Source organism: Schistocerca gregaria, unplaced genomic scaffold, assembly GCF_023897955.1.
Source record: "Schistocerca gregaria isolate iqSchGreg1 unplaced genomic scaffold, iqSchGreg1.2 ptg000582l, whole genome shotgun sequence".
NCBI classification, from domain to species: Eukaryota; Metazoa; Arthropoda; class Insecta; order Orthoptera; family Acrididae; genus Schistocerca; species Schistocerca gregaria.
In genome coordinates, this window is record NW_026061972.1 from 35,126 (window position 1) to 48,951 (window position 13,826).

The 13,826-nt window shown below is 47.9% G+C and overlaps 14 non-coding genes across 14 annotated transcripts; all 14 read right to left on the reverse strand.

Moving 5' to 3' along the window:
- Nucleotides 1–93: 93 nt before the first annotated feature.
- On the reverse strand, nt 94–175 carry Trnas-uga (transfer RNA serine (anticodon UGA)). The gene has a single exon. It is a non-coding gene; the product is annotated as a tRNA-Ser (tRNA).
- Nucleotides 176–883: 708 nt separating this feature from the next.
- On the reverse strand, nt 884–965 carry Trnas-cga (transfer RNA serine (anticodon CGA)). The gene has a single exon. It is a non-coding gene; the product is annotated as a tRNA-Ser (tRNA).
- Nucleotides 966–1,102: 137 nt separating this feature from the next.
- Nucleotides 1,103–1,175, reverse strand: Trnak-uuu (transfer RNA lysine (anticodon UUU)). Its single transcript has one exon. It is a non-coding gene; the product is annotated as a tRNA-Lys (tRNA).
- Nucleotides 1,176–1,711: 536 nt separating this feature from the next.
- Trnaf-gaa (transfer RNA phenylalanine (anticodon GAA)) lies at nt 1,712–1,784 on the reverse strand. Its single transcript has one exon. It is a non-coding gene; the product is annotated as a tRNA-Phe (tRNA).
- Nucleotides 1,785–2,368: 584 nt separating this feature from the next.
- Trnas-uga (transfer RNA serine (anticodon UGA)) lies at nt 2,369–2,450 on the reverse strand. The gene has a single exon. It is a non-coding gene; the product is annotated as a tRNA-Ser (tRNA).
- A 708-nt stretch (nt 2,451–3,158) lies between these two features.
- Trnas-cga (transfer RNA serine (anticodon CGA)) lies at nt 3,159–3,240 on the reverse strand. Its single transcript has one exon. It is a non-coding gene; the product is annotated as a tRNA-Ser (tRNA).
- A 137-nt stretch (nt 3,241–3,377) lies between these two features.
- On the reverse strand, nt 3,378–3,450 carry Trnak-uuu (transfer RNA lysine (anticodon UUU)). Its single transcript has one exon. It is a non-coding gene; the product is annotated as a tRNA-Lys (tRNA).
- Nucleotides 3,451–3,986: 536 nt separating this feature from the next.
- Nucleotides 3,987–4,059, reverse strand: Trnaf-gaa (transfer RNA phenylalanine (anticodon GAA)). The gene has a single exon. It is a non-coding gene; the product is annotated as a tRNA-Phe (tRNA).
- Nucleotides 4,060–4,643: 584 nt separating this feature from the next.
- Nucleotides 4,644–4,725, reverse strand: Trnas-uga (transfer RNA serine (anticodon UGA)). The gene has a single exon. It is a non-coding gene; the product is annotated as a tRNA-Ser (tRNA).
- A 708-nt stretch (nt 4,726–5,433) lies between these two features.
- On the reverse strand, nt 5,434–5,515 carry Trnas-cga (transfer RNA serine (anticodon CGA)). The gene has a single exon. It is a non-coding gene; the product is annotated as a tRNA-Ser (tRNA).
- Nucleotides 5,516–5,652: 137 nt separating this feature from the next.
- Nucleotides 5,653–5,725, reverse strand: Trnak-uuu (transfer RNA lysine (anticodon UUU)). The gene has a single exon. It is a non-coding gene; the product is annotated as a tRNA-Lys (tRNA).
- Nucleotides 5,726–6,261: 536 nt separating this feature from the next.
- Nucleotides 6,262–6,334, reverse strand: Trnaf-gaa (transfer RNA phenylalanine (anticodon GAA)). Its single transcript has one exon. It is a non-coding gene; the product is annotated as a tRNA-Phe (tRNA).
- Nucleotides 6,335–13,067: 6,733 nt separating this feature from the next.
- Nucleotides 13,068–13,149, reverse strand: Trnas-cga (transfer RNA serine (anticodon CGA)). The gene has a single exon. It is a non-coding gene; the product is annotated as a tRNA-Ser (tRNA).
- Nucleotides 13,150–13,286: 137 nt separating this feature from the next.
- Trnak-uuu (transfer RNA lysine (anticodon UUU)) lies at nt 13,287–13,359 on the reverse strand. The gene has a single exon. It is a non-coding gene; the product is annotated as a tRNA-Lys (tRNA).
- Between the last annotated feature and the right edge of the window lie 467 nt (nt 13,360–13,826).

Consider the following 13,826-nt stretch of genomic DNA (forward strand, 5'->3'; position numbering starts at 1 on the left):
AATACTGCACATTGCCGGCGACCCACGTGTTTAGTAGTGACGCAACTGCTAGAATGCAGCTGAACGCCCATCTTTTGAGAGCTACAAAATTTCCGCAGTCGGCAGGACTCGAACCTACGCTCCCAGAGGGAATCTGATTTCAAGTCAGACGCCTTAACCACTCGGCCACGACTGCCGGTAGCAGTAGCGTCTTCCGACACGTGAAAGTGCACCTTTAGAAGCAATCCAATGGCAGAAAGCGGCGTGGCCTCACTCTTTTCTGTAGTGTTTCCATTGCCAGCACATTAGCCGTTACGAAAGTGTATTAATTTTCGCCTAGACATGGCGTTGAACCCAACACCCTTTGGTTGAAAATCAAACGCTCTACCGACTGAGCTATCGTACAGCTGCGTGGCGTGCGAGTGATTCGCATGACGTAATTACTGGCTTATGGCTCCAATGGCGACTTCACCGACTTCCCACTGACGCACCGCTGACGCTAGTTTTCTGTCGTCTTAAGTGGTCGACATACTTGCAAGTAGCTGCGAGATCTTAAGAAAAGAAACGCTGCACCATTGCTTTTTCCGCACTCGAATGACTGAATTGCGATTCTTAAAAAAGAGAGAAATGAATGTTGGCTCTGTCCAACGCTTCCAAGCACGTCTGTGTACTCACGAACTCGGCGTCGACGCGAGAAAATGACGGGAGCGCACTCGTGGGCCTGCGACGGCTTTCTGCAGTCGCAGCGTCAGTGAGAGGAGAACCGGTAGCCACAGTAAGCAGCAGCCGTCGCGACACTCAGTATTGTTAAACGGAAATTTTCGTCTTGTTGAAGATGGCGCCATCGGTTTGCAACCGCGTTCACGTGTGTGAAAATATTTGCTCCTCTTTACGCAAAATCGCACGCAGCCGGTAGGATTCGAACCTACGCTCCCAGGGGGAATCTGATTTCGAGTCAGACGCCTTAACCACTCGGCCACGACTGCCCGTAGGTCGAGGTTCTCCGACACATGCAACTTCTACGGTTTAAAGCTATGTGGCATCAGAAAACGGCGTAGCTGCATTCTTTTCCGTAGTGTTTCCACCGCTACCAGAGGAATCGCTACCAAAGTATTAAAATTTCCGCCCGAACAGGGACTTGAACCCTGGACCCTTAGGTTAAAAGCCTAATGCTCTACCGACTGAGCTATCCGGGCTCACACGACAGCAGAGAACATCCCACGATGCACAGCTGTACATTGACTCATGTCCTTCACAGCTGTGCTATCGCTGCATGGAGCTGTTACTAATTAAACGTCGCCTGAATGCTGTCTACAAACGTGTCGCGCTAAGCTCGTAGCAGACTATCGAAGAATGCTGACACACAATGCAAAAACAAACCGCAGCAGTCGTTAGGTCTCATACGTTGGAGTAGAGGATTTACGTGTTTTGTCGACACTCACTGAGTAATTGGAAATTTCACAAGCATTTCGAATGCAATGCTTCCCACGTTTTCGCTCATTTCACGGTTCCGTTGGAGACGTTCTTCACCTCCTGACACAAAAAAAGGAACGCAGTCGGTAGGACTTTTCGTATTTTCTTACTTCTCAGGGAGTTGCCTACTGTGTTCCTCTTACGGCAAGCACTAGACAACCTGAACAGTTACAGGATAGAGTCATTTTTGTTATCGGCTGTACCTACATCATCACAGACTCGGAGCAATTCCATTGGCATCAGCTTCAAAACATACGCTTGCCGAAACCCGGGATCGAACCAGGGACCTTTAGATCTTCAGTCTAACGCTCTCCCAACTGAGCTATTTCGGCTCACACGTAAGTCCGCAGATTTGTGCGTCTTCGTTAACCTCTGAATCGCCGCCAATTTCACAGTCATCTTCGTCTGATAAGACATAGGGACGCTGAAAGGCGAGCAGCAGATGCAGTGAAGTACCACACACATTTCTTCTGATTCCATCATCGTAAGAAGCAAACATGTCGACTCGATTCATGTAATATTGACTTCGCTTTCTCTAGAAAACCTTTGCTATATCGATGCCACGTGCAACTCGTGTGCAGAGAACGAGACACAAGAAGGAGTGAGCCTCTCTACCATGTGAGAGGCAGTATCTAGCAGATACACACGCTAAAACATTTGACTTGCGTTAGCTCATAAATTGCTACACGTAATTGTCTGCAAGCTAAAATGGACACATCTGCACTGCCCAGAGAGGCGACACTTGCACTCACACCTGGTGGACGGCAGTGTGACGAGGCGATGAGCTGTGGCTTCTGGGTGCGACTGTAGCGCTGCAGCCAATAATACTGCACATTGCCGGCGACCCACGTGTTTAGTAGTGACGCAACTGCTAGAATGCAGCTGAACGCCCATCTTTTGAGAGCTACAAAATTTCCGCAGTCGGCAGGACTCGAACCTACGCTCCCAGAGGGAATCTGATTTCAAGTCAGACGCCTTAACCACTCGGCCACGACTGCCGGTAGCAGTAGCGTCTTCCGACACGTGAAAGTGCACCTTTAGAAGCAATCCAATGGCAGAAAGCGGCGTGGCCTCACTCTTTTCTGTAGTGTTTCCATTGCCAGCACATTAGCCGTTACGAAAGTGTATTAATTTTCGCCTAGACATGGCGTTGAACCCAACACCCTTTGGTTGAAAATCAAACGCTCTACCGACTGAGCTATCGTACAGCTGCGTGGCGTGCGAGTGATTCGCATGACGTAATTACTGGCTTATGGCTCCAATGGCGACTTCACCGACTTCCCACTGACGCACCGCTGACGCTAGTTTTCTGTCGTCTTAAGTGGTCGACATACTTGCAAGTAGCTGCGAGATCTTAAGAAAAGAAACGCTGCACCATTGCTTTTTCCGCACTCGAATGACTGAATTGCGATTCTTAAAAAAGAGAGAAATGAATGTTGGCTCTGTCCAACGCTTCCAAGCACGTCTGTGTACTCACGAACTCGGCGTCGACGCGAGAAAATGACGGGAGCGCACTCGTGGGCCTGCGACGGCTTTCTGCAGTCGCAGCGTCAGTGAGAGGAGAACCGGTAGCCACAGTAAGCAGCAGCCGTCGCGACACTCAGTATTGTTAAACGGAAATTTTCGTCTTGTTGAAGATGGCGCCATCGGTTTGCAACCGCGTTCACGTGTGTGAAAATATTTGCTCCTCTTTACGCAAAATCGCACGCAGCCGGTAGGATTCGAACCTACGCTCCCAGGGGGAATCTGATTTCGAGTCAGACGCCTTAACCACTCGGCCACGACTGCCCGTAGGTCGAGGTTCTCCGACACATGCAACTTCTACGGTTTAAAGCTATGTGGCATCAGAAAACGGCGTAGCTGCATTCTTTTCCGTAGTGTTTCCACCGCTACCAGAGGAATCGCTACCAAAGTATTAAAATTTCCGCCCGAACAGGGACTTGAACCCTGGACCCTTAGGTTAAAAGCCTAATGCTCTACCGACTGAGCTATCCGGGCTCACACGACAGCAGAGAACATCCCACGATGCACAGCTGTACATTGACTCATGTCCTTCACAGCTGTGCTATCGCTGCATGGAGCTGTTACTAATTAAACGTCGCCTGAATGCTGTCTACAAACGTGTCGCGCTAAGCTCGTAGCAGACTATCGAAGAATGCTGACACACAATGCAAAAACAAACCGCAGCAGTCGTTAGGTCTCATACGTTGGAGTAGAGGATTTACGTGTTTTGTCGACACTCACTGAGTAATTGGAAATTTCACAAGCATTTCGAATGCAATGCTTCCCACGTTTTCGCTCATTTCACGGTTCCGTTGGAGACGTTCTTCACCTCCTGACACAAAAAAAGGAACGCAGTCGGTAGGACTTTTCGTATTTTCTTACTTCTCAGGGAGTTGCCTACTGTGTTCCTCTTACGGCAAGCACTAGACAACCTGAACAGTTACAGGATAGAGTCATTTTTGTTATCGGCTGTACCTACATCATCACAGACTCGGAGCAATTCCATTGGCATCAGCTTCAAAACATACGCTTGCCGAAACCCGGGATCGAACCAGGGACCTTTAGATCTTCAGTCTAACGCTCTCCCAACTGAGCTATTTCGGCTCACACGTAAGTCCGCAGATTTGTGCGTCTTCGTTAACCTCTGAATCGCCGCCAATTTCACAGTCATCTTCGTCTGATAAGACATAGGGACGCTGAAAGGCGAGCAGCAGATGCAGTGAAGTACCACACACATTTCTTCTGATTCCATCATCGTAAGAAGCAAACATGTCGACTCGATTCATGTAATATTGACTTCGCTTTCTCTAGAAAACCTTTGCTATATCGATGCCACGTGCAACTCGTGTGCAGAGAACGAGACACAAGAAGGAGTGAGCCTCTCTACCATGTGAGAGGCAGTATCTAGCAGATACACACGCTAAAACATTTGACTTGCGTTAGCTCATAAATTGCTACACGTAATTGTCTGCAAGCTAAAATGGACACATCTGCACTGCCCAGAGAGGCGACACTTGCACTCACACCTGGTGGACGGCAGTGTGACGAGGCGATGAGCTGTGGCTTCTGGGTGCGACTGTAGCGCTGCAGCCAATAATACTGCACATTGCCGGCGACCCACGTGTTTAGTAGTGACGCAACTGCTAGAATGCAGCTGAACGCCCATCTTTTGAGAGCTACAAAATTTCCGCAGTCGGCAGGACTCGAACCTACGCTCCCAGAGGGAATCTGATTTCAAGTCAGACGCCTTAACCACTCGGCCACGACTGCCGGTAGCAGTAGCGTCTTCCGACACGTGAAAGTGCACCTTTAGAAGCAATCCAATGGCAGAAAGCGGCGTGGCCTCACTCTTTTCTGTAGTGTTTCCATTGCCAGCACATTAGCCGTTACGAAAGTGTATTAATTTTCGCCTAGACATGGCGTTGAACCCAACACCCTTTGGTTGAAAATCAAACGCTCTACCGACTGAGCTATCGTACAGCTGCGTGGCGTGCGAGTGATTCGCATGACGTAATTACTGGCTTATGGCTCCAATGGCGACTTCACCGACTTCCCACTGACGCACCGCTGACGCTAGTTTTCTGTCGTCTTAAGTGGTCGACATACTTGCAAGTAGCTGCGAGATCTTAAGAAAAGAAACGCTGCACCATTGCTTTTTCCGCACTCGAATGACTGAATTGCGATTCTTAAAAAAGAGAGAAATGAATGTTGGCTCTGTCCAACGCTTCCAAGCACGTCTGTGTACTCACGAACTCGGCGTCGACGCGAGAAAATGACGGGAGCGCACTCGTGGGCCTGCGACGGCTTTCTGCAGTCGCAGCGTCAGTGAGAGGAGAACCGGTAGCCACAGTAAGCAGCAGCCGTCGCGACACTCAGTATTGTTAAACGGAAATTTTCGTCTTGTTGAAGATGGCGCCATCGGTTTGCAACCGCGTTCACGTGTGTGAAAATATTTGCTCCTCTTTACGCAAAATCGCACGCAGCCGGTAGGATTCGAACCTACGCTCCCAGGGGGAATCTGATTTCGAGTCAGACGCCTTAACCACTCGGCCACGACTGCCCGTAGGTCGAGGTTCTCCGACACATGCAACTTCTACGGTTTAAAGCTATGTGGCATCAGAAAACGGCGTAGCTGCATTCTTTTCCGTAGTGTTTCCACCGCTACCAGAGGAATCGCTACCAAAGTATTAAAATTTCCGCCCGAACAGGGACTTGAACCCTGGACCCTTAGGTTAAAAGCCTAATGCTCTACCGACTGAGCTATCCGGGCTCACACGACAGCAGAGAACATCCCACGATGCACAGCTGTACATTGACTCATGTCCTTCACAGCTGTGCTATCGCTGCATGGAGCTGTTACTAATTAAACGTCGCCTGAATGCTGTCTACAAACGTGTCGCGCTAAGCTCGTAGCAGACTATCGAAGAATGCTGACACACAATGCAAAAACAAACCGCAGCAGTCGTTAGGTCTCATACGTTGGAGTAGAGGATTTACGTGTTTTGTCGACACTCACTGAGTAATTGGAAATTTCACAAGCATTTCGAATGCAATGCTTCCCACGTTTTCGCTCATTTCACGGTTCCGTTGGAGACGTTCTTCACCTCCTGACACAAAAAAAGGAACGCAGTCGGTAGGACTTTTCGTATTTTCTTACTTCTCAGGGAGTTGCCTACTGTGTTCCTCTTACGGCAAGCACTAGACAACCTGAACAGTTACAGGATAGAGTCATTTTTGTTATCGGCTGTACCTACATCATCACAGACTCGGAGCAATTCCATTGGCATCAGCTTCAAAACATACGCTTGCCGAAACCCGGGATCGAACCAGGGACCTTTAGATCTTCAGTCTAACGCTCTCCCAACTGAGCTATTTCGGCTCACACGTAAGTCCGCAGATTTGTGCGTCTTCGTTAACCTCTGAATCGCCGCCAATTTCACAGTCATCTTCGTCTGATAAGACATAGGGACGCTGAAAGGCGAGCAGCAGATGCAGTGAAGTACCACACACATTTCTTCTGATTCCATCATCGTAAGAAGCAAACATGTCGACTCGATTCATGTAATATTGACTTCGCTTTCTCTAGAAAACCTTTGCTATATCGATGCCACGTGCAACTCGTGTGCAGAGAACGAGACACAAGAAGGAGTGAGCCTCTCTACCATGTGAGAGGCAGTATCTAGCAGATACACACGCTAAAACATTTGACTTGCGTTAGCTCATAAATTGCTACACGTAATTGTCTGCAAGCTAAAATGGACACATCTGCACTGCCCAGAGAGGCGACACTTGCACTCACACCTGGTGGACGGCAGTGTGACGAGGCGATGAGCTGTGGCTTCTGGGTGCGACTGTAGCGCTGCAGCCAATAATACTGCACATTGCCGGCGACCCACGTGTTTAGTAGTGACGCAACTGCTAGAATGCAGCTGAACGCCCATCTTTTGAGAGCTACAAAATTTCCGCAGTCGGCAGGACTCGAACCTACGCTCCCAGAGGGAATCTGATTTCAAGTCAGACGCCTTAACCACTTTTTTTTTTTTTGTTTTTTTTTTTTTTGTTTCTTTTTTTTTTTGTGTGTTTGTAATTTTTTTTTTTTTTTTTTTTTTTATTTTATTGATTTTTTTTTGTCTTTTTATTTTTTTTTAAATCGGGCCTCCTTCCTCCCCTACAGCCCGTCCTTCCACTCGCCATTTGTGCCTTCTTCGGCTAGCTTCTGTGCTATGTTTGGTCCATATGAGATAGGTGAGTGACGAAGTAAATGTATACAAGTAAATAAAATCCCTTCTTTTGGGGTTATGGAAATCAAATAGTTCTGTTACATTCTTCCATCGTTGTGTGGGAGCGATTTTTATAGGAGAGCCAGGCTTACTTCAGCCTGATGGCTTCTCATGTGTGTGTCAGCAACCTATTAGTGCTGTGACACGAGGGCGAAGGATAAACGAAATAGCCACCTTGTTGGCGTAAAATGAATGAGAAGCTTAATAGATAATTTCATAAAGGAAAAAAAAAGGAATCCTGAGGTTGAACAACATGTCGTTTGATCGTTCTTCAGCTCTGTCGGTGAGACAATGTTCGGTTCAAAAAATTTGCGTAGTTGTCTTTGTATTTCATTTGTCGTTCGAGCTTTTGATGTTCTGTCATCAGGTACATCCAATAATCTGCTTCACTTTTCGTCATAGCCGTTGAGATGTAATGGACTGTCAGTCCTTTGAGCCAGTTGGCTGACCTTCTTTTAGTGTTAGGATATGGCACGTCATCAGGCAGAAGGACGTGTGTCGGTGAAATAGTGTTAGGTGACGTACGTAGCACATGTGCTAGTTTTTGCCTGAAGAGATTCCACACGTCTTTCACATCTTCACAGAGGAAGCGATGTTCTGCATTGTCGACGACATTGCAGCTGGAACAGTTTGGTGTGTGTGCCAGGCGTATCGCGTGCAGTTTGGAGTTGGTTGGGATTTTTCTATTGACTGCGAGGTACCACGTCGATCGCACATTGGATGGTAGATGGGGGTCAGATATGTTGTCCCATATGTTTTTCCAATTATAATGTCGAAACTTGTTTTCTATTCGATTGCGCAATTTTCCTTCCAGCAAGGTGTTGTAAACCTCCTTAACCCGATATATGTCCTTCTCCGGTATTCTATGGCGTACATAGCTGTATTCCACCAGAAAATGTTTATAGTGGTACAGCTCGTGGGAGATGTGATGCACATCGATTGGTGGATCTCTGCTGACTGGGGTGATTTCACGTAAGAGATGAGCCACTAAGTTCCGCGGCGATCGTTGCCACTGCTTATAAGTTTTGCTAACGTATAGCGCTTGCGCTTTAAGGTAGATGTCTGTCAGTTGTAGCCCTCCATTGCGTGTCGGTAGCGTCAAGGTATCATATGAAACCTTAAATATCTGACCTCTACTGACAAAATATCCAAGCGCTGCTTGCATTTGGTGTGCAATGGTTCGTGGCAGAGGCAGCACTTGAGCAACATAGTTGACTTTGGAAGTGATGTATGTATTGGCCAGTTGCACTTTTTGTATTACGTTTAAATTACGCAAGCTGTGTTGTTTTATGCTTGCCCGTAAGGTGGCAAGTAATTTTCGATAATTGAGAGCGGCCGTGCGGCGGATATTACTCGTATATTCTATTCCAAGGCATTTGATTTTTTCCACAGTGTTGATACTTCCAGCGGCTCTGATCTCTATACCCCGACCAAGATTCATAATACCAGATTTATTGCGGTTGAGTTTAGCTCCTGACGCCATTTCGTAGGTCGCCACAACTTCAAGTACTGTTTCCACCTCTCTTTCGTCAGTCACAAGTACCCCTACATCGTCCGCGTAGGCTTGACATATGATCTTCTGTCCGTGTATATGTAATCCACGGAGTTGCCGAGTCAGAGATACTAAGAGAGGTTCAAGCGCAATCGCGAAAAGCGTCATGGACATTGGGCAACCTTGTCTTACCGAACTCTGAATATTGATCGGGTGACTGAGTTGTCCGTTGACACTGATTCTTGACGTGCTATTCGTCAGTATGTTTTTCACGGAGGCTATAATTTTCTGGGGGAAGTGCATGGATGTCATACACCGGAGCAGGTACGAATGATTAACTTTATCAAAAGCTTTTTCAAAGTCAAGCGACATCAGAGCACAGCGAATGTTGCAGGCTTCCGATATCGCTATAATGTCTCTGTAGTCGCATAAGGTCTGAAATATCGTTCTGTCCTTTCCCACACTTGTCTGGTAGGCTCCTGTCACTGTACGAATAACAGAATTGAACCTTTGCATCATGATACGGGCGAAGATTTTATAATCACTATTGAGAAGTGTTATGGGTCGAAGATTCTCCACGGTTTTGCCTCCTGGTGTTTTGGGGACTAAGACCACTGTACCTTCACAGAATTCCTTCGGAAGGTCAGTGTCCGCATTTAGTATTTCATTGCATACGAGTGTCAATTTAGCAATTATTTGTTCGCGAAAAGTTTGATAAAATTCAGCGGGTAGCCCATCTGGTCCAGGTGATTTGTTCTTTGGGCTCTTCGAGATGGCATCTTCGACGTCTTCGTCCGTTATTCTCGCTGCGAGCACATCAGCTTCTTCTGGAGTGAGTCGCTCTGTCGTCCTAGCAGTGAGAGCTTGCTGCGCCGTTTCATCTGTCTGTGTATTGGCCAGCAATTCACTAAAGTGTCGATGGATCTCGTCTCGTATTGCAGCTTGATCTGTCAAGAGTCTCCCGTCTGAAGTTTTGAGTTCCGTCAGAATTTTAAGTTTTTGTCTTTTGTTCTCTTGGAGAATGTGGTACATCGATGTTGTTTCTTCTCGTGTACCGTTCTGCAAACGCGTTCGTATTTTACAGCCTTCGAGATGGTGTCTCTGCAGGTTGAGCAATTTTGCTTTTATTCTGTTGATTTGCCCATAATTTGTTATGACTGTAGCATCACGAACGCACAAGTCTCTCAGACAGCTGAAGTAAAACTCTACTGTCCGCTTCCGCCAGGCGACTTTTTCACGGGAGTAAGTTTTCATTGTCTTTATTATTGCGGGCTTCGCGCAGTTTAGCCACCAATTCAGCGCCGTGCCGTACAAGTGGAACTTCCTTTCACATTCTGCCCAAGTGGTGTGGAAGGCGGCGTGACATCCAGGATCCGAAAGATGAGTAACGTTTAGCTTCCACTGACCTCTCGCCCTGTAAGTGCCTTGTTTCTCTAAATTTATCGTACATATGTACGCGATATGATCAGAGAAAATCGTGGGCCATAGCTCAGACTGTAAAACGTGTCTCCTTAAATTGGATGTTGCGTAAATTCTGTCGATACGGCTGGCAGAATGGCTGGTGATATAGGTGAAACCTAGCCTATCACCGTGTTTTAGTTCCCAAGTATCAAACAGTTGGAAGTCTCTGACGATGTCCTCCAGCTCCAGAGATTTGTTAAAATTTGGCGTCTGATCCTTGGGACTCAGCACGCAATTAAAGTCACCCGCAAAAATTATTTGGTCAAATCGCACCGCGAAAAGGGGGGCGATGTCCTCTTTGAAAAATTCGGCCCTGCGGCGCTTGTTTCCGGTTCCTGACGGGGCATATATGTTGATAAACCTGGTGTTGTTTATCGTGACAGCGAGACCTCTACTGTTAGGCAGTTGCGCCACGTCTGTAAGTAGGATCCCCTCTTTAGTCATAATCGCTGTGCCAAGGCTATTGTCATTGCCAGGATTGATGACGGCGTTGTAGCCAGTAATGTCGTCCAAACGGATAGCCGTTACTTCTTGCAGCATTAAGATGTCAATATCAGCGGCGTACAGAAAATCTTGGAGATTTCTCAGATTGAGGGTGCTGCTAATTTTATTTATATTCAAGGTTGCAATTCTGTACGCCTGTAAAGCCGTCATGTCGACTATACCGTGTCAGGTGGGGTACTGTTTGCCAAGGGAAGTGGATGCTTGCTCCACTTAGAAAAAGTCGGCATCATCATCTGCCGCACGAATATCTTTGATGGTGGTTTGTTGCCGGGTGGACACATCCTGTCGACGGTCGGGTGCCGTCCGTCCTGAACGTTGTGCTATGTCAGCCATCTCTGCATCATGGCTTTGCACCTCCATGTCATCCGCCCAGTCTCGCGTGCACGTAACTTCCCGCGTGTACGTGTTCTGTACAGGTGGAAGGTCCTTCAGACTAGCTGTACCGTCTTGAATGTGGATTCCACGGTCGGGGTCAGTGTCCTCATTTCGAGTCTTCTTTTTTATTGTTCGATCTTCCAGAGGAGTTGCCTGTGTCGTCTCCGCCAGTTCTTGGCCTATTTGTTTCGCCTTTTCGCGCAGAATTGGCGCGGCTTCTGCTGCTCCCTGACGGGCTATTCGACGTTTCTTCCGTTTCTTTGGTGAAACAGTTATAGGCTGTTGGTCATTATCCTCCGACGTGGCAACCGTATCTTCTTTGTGTTGCCCGACTTCTTCGAGTGATTTGCACATGCCTTCTTCTGCCGTCTTAGCCTGGTCTTGTTCTCCACGCCTGTCAGTTTCCTCGTATTGTGAGTGTGCTGGACCTGTAGCTTCTGTGCTGCTAGTATCCATGGCTACGTTACCATCGGGAACGTCGGCATAAGCAACTATCGCCGTGTCGATACACATGTCTGGGGCGACCTCACTGCGTAGTGCGGCGGCGTACGTCACGGGTAGCGTGGCCATTTGACTAGGCGGGTCTCGCTCCCCAGTCGGCAGTTGCGTCACACGCCGTTGAACACACTGCGCGCGGACGTGTTGCGTAGAACCACAGCCCGAGCAGGTTCTCGGCTGGCCATCGTAAATGATGATCGCTCTATATCCACCAATCCAGAGATACGACGGGATATGTTTCAGCATGTCAATCTTAACTTGCCTGACTCCATTTAATACTGGATACTTGTGCAAGCTAGACCATTTTTCGGCGACATTGCTGATAATGGTGCCATAGTCTCTCAGTTTGTTGTTAATCTCCTCGGGCGTTATTTCAAAGGGGAGCTCAAAGATTCGAACCGTTCGTATTCCCATTCCGGCACGCGAAACCGTGACCTGCCCTATGTGTCCGTCTGAATGTTTGAATTTTGCCACCCCACCACATGCTTCTACAATTTGGTCGCACTTGTCAGAACTGGATAACTTAAGGAAAACAGTCGGACTGACAATCGACAGGTGTATTCCAATCAATTCATCAACTTTGATCTGAAAAGTTTCTTCGATAAATGCCTCAACTTCGTAAGATTTCGGTCGGGTGTAGTTCGGATCGAAAATCAACTTCAAAGTATCGCGTCGCGTTGTCTGATCCATTATGTCAATCTAAAAATGTTATCGTGAACTATGACTAACGCAGAAGGCGCGCACTCACCACACAGCGCCGGCCGCTCGCAGCGACGATGTAAACACCGCAACAGCCGCACCGCACGTCCGCACAGCACGGCCGCTGGCGGCGGAATGAAGCAATCCAATGGCAGAAAGCGGCGTGGCCTCACTCTTTTCTGTAGTGTTTCCATTGCCAGCACATTAGCCGTTACGAAAGTGTATTAATTTTCGCCTAGACATGGCGTTGAACCCAACACCCTTTGGTTGAAAATCAAACGCTCTACCGACTGAGCTATCGTACAGCTGCGTGGCGTGCGAGTGATTCGCATGACGTAATTACTGGCTTATGGCTCCAATGGCGACTTCACCGACTTCCCACTGACGCACCGCTGACGCTAGTTTTCTGTCGTCTTAAGTGGTCGACATACTTGCAAGTAGCTGCGAGATCTTAAGAAAAGAAACGCTGCACCATTGCTTTTTCCGCACTCGAATGACTGAATTGCGATTCTTAAAAAAGAGAGAAATGAATGTTGGCTCTGTCCAACGCTTCCAAGCACGTCTGTGTACTCACGAACTCGGCGTCGACGCGAGAAAATGACGGGAGCGCACTCGTGGGCCTGCGACGGCTTTCTGCAGTCGCAGCGTCAGTGAGAGGAGAACCGGTAGCCACAGTAAGCAGCAGCCGTCGCGACACTCAGTATTGTTAAACGGAAATTTTCGTCTTGTTGAAGATGGCGCCATCGGTTTGCAACCGCGTTCACGTGTGTGAAAATATTTGCTCCTCTTTACGCAAAATCGCACGCAGCCGGTAGGATTCGAACCTACGCTCCCAGGGGGAATCTGATTTCGAGTCAGACGCCTTAACCACTCGGCCACGACTGCCCGTAGGTCGAGGTTCTCCGACACATGCAACTTCTACGGTTTAAAGCTATGTGGCATCAGAAAACGGCGTAGCTGCATTCTTTTCCGTAGTGTTTCCACCGCTACCAGAGGAATCGCTACCAAAGTATTAAAATTTCCGCCCGAACAGGGACTTGAACCCTGGACCCTTAGGTTAAAAGCCTAATGCTCTACCGACTGAGCTATCCGGGCTCACACGACAGCAGAGAACATCCCACGATGCACAGCTGTACATTGACTCATGTCCTTCACAGCTGTGCTATCGCTGCATGGAGCTGTTACTAATTAAACGTCGCCTGAATGCTGTCTACAAACGTGTCGCGCTAAGCTCGTAGCAGACTATCGAAGAATGCTGACACACAATGCAAAAACAAACCGCAGCAGTCGTTAGGTCTCATACGTTGGAGTAGAGGATTTACGTGTTTTGTCGACACTCACTGAGTAATTGGAAATTTCACAAGCATTTCGAATGCAATGCTTCCCACGTTTTCGCTCATTTCACGGTTCCGTTGGAGACGTTCTTCACCTCCTGACACAAAAAAAGGAACGCAGTCGGTAGGACTTTTCGTATTTTCTTACTTCTCAGGGAGTTGCCTACTGTGTTCCTCTTACGGCAAGCACTAGACAACCTGAACAGTTACAGGATAGAGTCATTTTTG